A 6,921-nucleotide genomic window follows, 5' to 3' on the forward strand; every position below is an offset into this window, starting at 1 on the left:
TTCTTCCCTGACGTGATTATTCTCTTCAGCTGAAACTGAGACTCTCAGATCACTTCGTGTCTTCCAACAAAGCAGCAGCAGCTGAAGATGACCAACTTCTTCACGTGTCACAGGGTGATCAGACGTTGCAACAAAAGACATGCAAGTGGTAGAGAGAAGAGAAAAAGCTTACAGCACCTGGTATTCCCAAGCTGTCTCCCATCCAAGTACTAACCAGGTACAACGCTGCTTGGCGTCCGAGATCAGACGAGGTCGGGCTTATTCAGGGTGGTGTGGCCGTAAGCAACAATGTCTCTGACAAATGTGCATTATATAGGTACTGGAATCATACGGTTCCTCTATGCAACCAGACAATTGCCGAGAAAGGGTTATGTGTAGCGGGCAAATCATCTTCTCTGATGTGATCATTCTCTGCAACTGAAACTGAGACTCTCAGATCACTTCGTGTCTGCCAACAAAGCAGCAGCAGCTGAAGATGACCATCTTCCTCATGTGTCACAGGGTGATCAGACGTTGCAACAAAAGACATGCAGGTGGTAGAGAGAAGAGAAGAAGCTTACAGCACCTGGTATTCCCAAGCAGTCTCCCATCCAAGTACTAAGCAGGCTCAACCCTGTTTGGCTTCCGAGATCACACGTGGTTGGGCAAATTCAGGGTGGTGTGGCCGTAAGTAACAATGTCTGTGACAAATGTGCATTATATAGGTACTGGAATCATACGGTTCCTCTATGCAACCAGATAATTGCCAAGAAAGGCTAACTTGTAGTGGGCACATCTTCTTCCCTGATGTGATTATTGTCTACAGCTGAAACTGAGACTCTCAGATCACTTCGTGTCTGCCAAAAAAGCAGCAGCTGCTGAAGATGACCAACTTCCTCATGTGTCACAGGGTGATCAGACGTTGCAACAAAAGACATGCAGGTGGTAGAGAGAAGAGAAGAAGCTTACAGCACCTGGTATTCCCAAGCAGTCTCCCATCCAAGTACTAAGCAGGTTCAACCCTGTTTGGCTTCCGAGATCACAAGAGGTTGGGCATATTCAGGGTGGTGTGGCCGTAAGTAACAATGTCTGTGACAAATGTGCATTATAGAGGTACTGGAATCATACGGTTCCTCTATGCAACCAGATAATTGCCAAGAAAGGCTAACTTGTAGTGGGCACATCTTCTTCCCTGATGTGATTATTCTCTACAGCTGAAACTGAGACTCTCAGATCACTTCGTGTCTTCCAACAAAGCAGCAGCAGCTGAAGATGACCAACTTCCTCATGTGTCACAGGGTGATCAGACGTTGCAACAAAAGACATGCAGGTTGTAGAGAGAAGAGAAAACGCTTACAGCACCTGGTATTCCCAAGCAGTCTCCCATTGAAGTACTAACCAGGCCCAACCCTCCTTGGCTTCCGAGATCAGACGAGGTCGGGCATATTCAGGGTGGTGTGGCCGTAAGGAACAATTTCTGTGACAAATGTGCATTATATAAGTACTGTAATCATACACTTCCTCTATGTAACCAGATAATTTCCGAGAAAGGCTCACTTGTTATGGGCACATCTTCTTCCCTGATGTGATCATTCTCTGCAGCTTAAACTGAGACTCTCAGATCACTTCGTGTCTGCCAACAAAGCAGCAGCAGCTGCTGAAGATGACCAACTTCCTCATGTGTCATAGGGTGATCAGACGTTGCAACAAAAGACATACAGGTGGTAGAGAGAAGAGAAAAAGCTTAAAGCACCTGGTATTCCCAAGAGGTCTTCCATCCAAGTACTAACCAGGCCCAACCCTCCTTGGCTTCCGAGATCAGACGAGGTCGGGCATGTTCAGGGTGGTGTGGCCGTAAGCAACAATGTCTCTGACAAATGTGCATTATATAGGTACTGGAATCATACGGTTCCTCTATGCAACCAGTTAATTTCCGAGAAAGGCTGATGTGTACTGGGCACATCTTCTTCCCTGACGTGATTATTCTCTGCAGCTGAAACTGAGACTCTCAGATCACTTTGTGTCTGCCAACAAAGCAGCAGCAGCTGAAGATGACCAACTTCCTCATGTGTCACAGGGTGATCAGACGTTGCAACAAAAGACATGCAGGTGGTAGAGAGAAGAGAAAAAGCTTACAGCATCTGGTATTCCCAAGCGGTCTCTCATCCAAGTACTAACCAGGCCCAACCCTCCTTGGCTTCTGAGAGCAGACGAGGTCAGACATATTCAGGGTGGTTTGGCCGTAAGCAACAATCTCTGTGACAAATGTGCATTATATAGGCAATGGAATCATATGGTTCCTCTATGTAACAAGATAATTGCCGAGAAAGGCTGATATGTAGTGGGCACATCTTGTTCCCTGACGTGATAATTTTCTCCAGCTGAAAATGAGACTCTAAGATCACTTCGTGTCTGCCAACAAAGCAGCAGCAGCTGAAGATGACCAACTTCCTCATGTGTCACAGGGTGATCAGACGTTGCAACAAAAGACATGCAGGTGGTTGAGAGAAGAGAAAAAGCTTACAGCACCTGGTATTCCCAAGCGGTCTCCCATCCAAGTACTAACCAGGCCCAACCCTGCTTGGCTTCCAAGATCAGACGAGGTCGGGCATATTCAGGGTGGTGTGGCCATAAGCAACAATGTCTGTGACAAATATAAACTGTATAGGTACTGGAATCATACGGTTCCTCTATGCAACCAGATAATTGCCAAGAAAGGCTGATAAGTAGTGGAAACATCTTCCCTGACGTGATTATTCTCTCCAGCTGAAACTGAGACTCTCATATCACTTCGTGTCTGCCAACAAAGCAGCAGCAGCTGAAGATGACCAACTTCCTCATGTGTCACAGGGCGATCAGACATTGCAACAAAAGACATGCAGGTGGTAGAGAGAAGAGAAAAAATTTACAGCACCTGGTATTCCCAAGCAGTCTCCCATTCAAGTACTAACAAGGCCCAACCCTGCTTGGGTTCTGAGATCAGACGAGGTCGGGCATATTCAGGGTGGTGTGGCCGTAAGTAACAATGTCCGTGACAAATGTGCATTATATAGGTACTGGAATCATACGGTTCCTCTATGCAACCAGATAATTGCCAAGAAAGGCTAACTTGTAGTGGGCACATCTTCTTCCCTGATGTGATTATTCTCTGCAGCTGAAACTGAGACTCTCAGATCACTTCGTGTCTGCCAACAAAGCAGCAGCAGCTGAAGATGACCAACTTCCTCATGTGTCACAGGGTGATCAGACGTTGCAACAAAAGACATGCAGGTGGTTGAGAGAAGAGAAAAAGCTTACAGCACCTGGTATTCCCAAGCAGTCTCCCATCCAAGTACTAACCAGGCCCAACCCTGCTTGGCTTCCAAGATCAGACGAGGTCGGGCATATTCAGGGTGGTGTGGCCGTAAGCAACAATGTCTGTGACAAATATAAACTGTATAGGTACTGGAATCATACGGTTCCTCTATGCAACCAGATAATTGCCAAGAAAGGCTGATAAGTAGTGGAAACATCTTCCCTGACGTGATTATTCTCTCCAGCTGAAACTGAGACTCTCATATCACTTCGTGTCTGCCAACAAAGCAGCAGCAGCTGAAGATGACCAACTTCCTCATGTGTCACAGGGCGATCAGACATTGCAACAAAAGACATGCAGGTGGTAGAGAGAAGAGAAAAAATTTACAGCACCTGGTATTCCAAAGTGGTCTCCCATCCAAGTACTAACCAGGCCCAACCCTGCTTGGGTTCTGAGATCAGACGAGGTCGGGCATATTCAGGGTGGTGTGGCCGTAAGTAACAATGTCTGTGACAAATGTGCATTATATAGGTACTGGAATCATACGGTTCCTCTATGTAACCAGATAATTGATGAGAAAGGCTGACTTGTTATGGGCACATCTTCTTCCCTGATGTGATTATTCTCTGCAGCTTAAACTGAGACTCTCAGATCACTTCGTGTCTGCCAACAAAGCAGCAGCAGCTGAAGATGACCAACTTCCTCATGTGTCACAGGGGGATCAGACGTTGCAACAAAAGACATGCAGGTGGTCGAGAGAAGACAAAAAGCTTACAGCTCCTGGTATTCCCAAGCGGTCTCCCATTTAAGTACTAACCAGGCCCAACCCTCCTTGGCTTCCGAGATCAGACATGTTCAGGGTGGTGTGGCCGTAAGCAACATGGTCTGTGACAAATGTGCATTATATAGGTACTGGAATCATACGGTTCCTCTATGTAACCAGATAATTGCCGAGAAAGGCTGACTTGTAGTGGGCACATCTTCTTCCCTGATGTGATTATTCTCTGCAGCTGAAACTGAGACTCTCAGATCACTTCGTGTCTGCCAACAAAGCAGCAGCAGCTGAAGATGACCAACTTCCTCATGTGTCACAGGGTGATCAGAAGTTGCAACAAAAGACATGCAGGTGGTAGAGAGAAGAGAAAAAGCTTACAGCACCTGGTATTCCCAAGCAGTCTCCCACCCAAATACTAACCAGGCACAACCCCGCTTGGCTTCCGAGATCGGACGAGGTCGGGCATATTATATTCAGGGTGGTGTGGCCGTAAGCGACAATCTCTGTGACAAATGTGCATTATATAGGTACTGGAATCATACGGTTCCTCTATGTAACCAGATAATTGCAGAGAAAGGCTTATGTGTAGTGGGCACATCTTCTTCCCTGACGTGATTATTCTCTGCAGCTGAAACTGAGACTCTCAGATCACTTCGTGTCTGCCAACAAAGCAGCAGAAGCTGAAGATGACCAACTTCCTCATGTGTCACAGGGTGATCAGACGTTGCAACAAAAGACATTCGGGTGGTCCAGAGAAGAGATAAAGCTTACAGCACCTGGTATTCCCAAGCAGTCTCCCACCCAAGTACTAACCAGGCCAACCGTGCTTGGCTTCCGAGATCAGACGAGGTCAGGCATGTTCAGGGTGGTGTGGCCGTAAGCGACAATGTCTGTGACAAATGTGCATTATATAGGTACTGGAATCATACGGTTCCTCTTTGTAACCAGATAATTGCAGAGAAAGGCTTATGTGTAGTGGGCACATCTTCTTCCCTGACGTGATTATTCTCTGCAGCTGAAACTGAGACTCTCAGATCAATTCGTGTCTGCCAACAAAGCAGCAGAAGCTGAAGATGACTAACTTCCTCATGTGTCACAGGGTGATCAGACGTTGCAACAAAAGACATTCAGGTGGTCCAGAGAAGAGATAAAGCTTACAGCACCTGGTATTCCCAAGCAGTCTCCCACCCAAGTACTAACCAGGCCAACCGTGCTTGGCTTCCGAGATCAGACGAGGTCAGGCATATTGAGGGTGGTGTGGCCGTAAGCAACAATGTCTGTGACAAATGTGCATTATATAGGTACTGGAATCATACAGTTCCTCTATGTAACCAGATAATTGCCGAGAAAGGCTGATGTGTAGTGGGCACATCTTGTTCCCTGACGTTATTATTCTCTTCAGTTGAAACTGAGACTCTCAGATCACTTCGTGTCTGCCAACAAAGTAGCAGAAGCTGAAGATGACAAACTTCCTCATGTGTCACAGGGTGATCAGATGTTGCAACAAAAGACATGCAGGTGGTAGAGAGAAGAGAAAAAGCTTACAGCACCTGGTATTCCCAAGCAGTCTCCCATTGAAGTACAAACCAGTCCCAACCCTGCTTGGCTTCCAGGTTAAGACAAGGTGGGGCTTATTCAGGGTGGTGTGGCGGTAAGCAACAATATTTGTTACAAATGTGAATTATATAGGTACTGGAATCATACACTTCCTCTATGAAACCAGATAATTGCCGAGAAAGGCTGATGTGTAGTGGGCATATCATCTTCTCTGATGTGATCATTCTCTTCAGCTGAAACTGAGACTCTCAGATCACTTCGTGTCTGCCAACAAAGCAGCAGCAGCTGAAGATGACCAACTTCCTCATGTGTCACAGGGTGATCAGACGTTGCAACAAAACACATGCAGGTGGTAGAGAGAAGAGAAAAAGCTTACAGCACCTGGTATTCCCAAGCGGTCTCCCACCCAAGTACTAAACAGGCCCAACACTGCTTGGCTTCCGAGATCAGACGAGGTCAGGCAAATTCAGGGTGGTGTGGCCGTAAGTAACAATGTCTGTGACAAATGTGCATTATATAAGTACAGGAATCATACGGTTCCTCTATGTAACCAGATAATTGATGAGAACGGCTGATGTGTAGTGGGCACATCTTCTTCCCTGACGTGATTATTCTCTTCAGCTGAAACTGAGACTCTCAGATCACTTCGTGTCTTCCAACAAAGCAGCAGCAGCTGAAGATGACCAACTTCTTCACGTGTCACAGGGTGATCAGACGTTGCAACAAAAGACATGCAGGTGGTAGAGAGAAGAGAAAAAGCTTACAGCACCTGGTATTCCCAAGCTGTCTCCCATCCAAGTACTAACCAGGTACAACCCTGCTTGGCGTCCGAGATCAGACGAGGTCGGGCTTATTCAGGGTGGTGTGGCCGTAAGCAACAATGTCTCTGACAAATGTGCATTATATAGGTACTGGAATCATACGGTTCCTCTATGCAACCAGATAATTGCCGAGAAAGGGTTATGTGTAGCGGGCAAATCATCTTCTCTGATGTGATCATTCTCTGCAACTGAAACTGAGACTCTCAGATCACTTCGTGTCTGCCAACAAAGCAGCAGCAGCTGAAGATGACCATCTTCCTCATGTGTCACAGGGTGATCAGACGTTGCAACAAAAGACATGCAGGTGGTAGAGAGAAGAGAAGAAGCTTACAGCACCTGGTATTCCCAAGCAGTCTCCCATCCAAGTACTAAGCAGGCTCAACCCTGTTTGGCTTCCGAGATCACACGAGGTTGGGCAAATTCAGGGTGGTGTGGCCGTAAGTAACAATGTCTGTGACAAATGTGCATTATATAGGTACTGGAATCATACGGTT

At 46.6% G+C, this 6,921-nt stretch overlaps 2 non-coding genes and 15 pseudogenes across 2 annotated transcripts; all 17 read right to left on the minus strand.

Annotated features, from left to right (window-relative positions):
- Positions 1-165: 165 nt before the first annotated feature.
- LOC140294501 (5S ribosomal RNA) lies at positions 166-284 on the minus strand (annotated as a pseudogene).
- A 269-nt stretch (positions 285-553) lies between these two features.
- Positions 554-672, minus strand: LOC140296252 (5S ribosomal RNA; annotated as a pseudogene).
- A 269-nt stretch (positions 673-941) lies between these two features.
- On the minus strand, positions 942-1,060 carry LOC140296553 (5S ribosomal RNA; annotated as a pseudogene).
- A 269-nt stretch (positions 1,061-1,329) lies between these two features.
- On the minus strand, positions 1,330-1,448 carry LOC140277374 (5S ribosomal RNA; annotated as a pseudogene).
- A 272-nt stretch (positions 1,449-1,720) lies between these two features.
- Positions 1,721-1,839, minus strand: LOC140307054 (5S ribosomal RNA; annotated as a pseudogene).
- Positions 1,840-2,108: 269 nt separating this feature from the next.
- LOC140291518 (5S ribosomal RNA) lies at positions 2,109-2,227 on the minus strand (annotated as a pseudogene).
- Positions 2,228-2,496: 269 nt separating this feature from the next.
- On the minus strand, positions 2,497-2,615 carry LOC140293098 (5S ribosomal RNA). Its single transcript, XR_011912639.1, has one exon. It is a non-coding gene; the product is annotated as a 5S ribosomal RNA (ribosomal RNA).
- Positions 2,616-2,881: 266 nt separating this feature from the next.
- On the minus strand, positions 2,882-3,000 carry LOC140292425 (5S ribosomal RNA; annotated as a pseudogene).
- A 269-nt stretch (positions 3,001-3,269) lies between these two features.
- On the minus strand, positions 3,270-3,388 carry LOC140297676 (5S ribosomal RNA). Its single transcript, XR_011913390.1, has one exon. It is a non-coding gene; the product is annotated as a 5S ribosomal RNA (ribosomal RNA).
- A 266-nt stretch (positions 3,389-3,654) lies between these two features.
- LOC140312530 (5S ribosomal RNA) lies at positions 3,655-3,773 on the minus strand (annotated as a pseudogene).
- Positions 3,774-4,042: 269 nt separating this feature from the next.
- LOC140296733 (5S ribosomal RNA) lies at positions 4,043-4,151 on the minus strand (annotated as a pseudogene).
- A 269-nt stretch (positions 4,152-4,420) lies between these two features.
- On the minus strand, positions 4,421-4,544 carry LOC140289232 (5S ribosomal RNA; annotated as a pseudogene).
- Positions 4,545-4,813: 269 nt separating this feature from the next.
- On the minus strand, positions 4,814-4,931 carry LOC140289570 (5S ribosomal RNA; annotated as a pseudogene).
- Positions 4,932-5,200: 269 nt separating this feature from the next.
- On the minus strand, positions 5,201-5,318 carry LOC140293444 (5S ribosomal RNA; annotated as a pseudogene).
- A 657-nt stretch (positions 5,319-5,975) lies between these two features.
- Positions 5,976-6,094, minus strand: LOC140316282 (5S ribosomal RNA; annotated as a pseudogene).
- A 269-nt stretch (positions 6,095-6,363) lies between these two features.
- Positions 6,364-6,482, minus strand: LOC140290540 (5S ribosomal RNA; annotated as a pseudogene).
- A 269-nt stretch (positions 6,483-6,751) lies between these two features.
- LOC140295909 (5S ribosomal RNA) lies at positions 6,752-6,870 on the minus strand (annotated as a pseudogene).
- Positions 6,871-6,921: the final 51 nt, after the last annotated feature.

This window comes from Leuresthes tenuis, unplaced genomic scaffold (assembly GCF_036924035.1).
Source record: "Leuresthes tenuis unplaced genomic scaffold, fLeuTen1.0.hap1 SCAF_1, whole genome shotgun sequence".
Taxonomy (NCBI): Eukaryota; Metazoa; Chordata; class Actinopteri; order Atheriniformes; family Atherinopsidae; genus Leuresthes; species Leuresthes tenuis.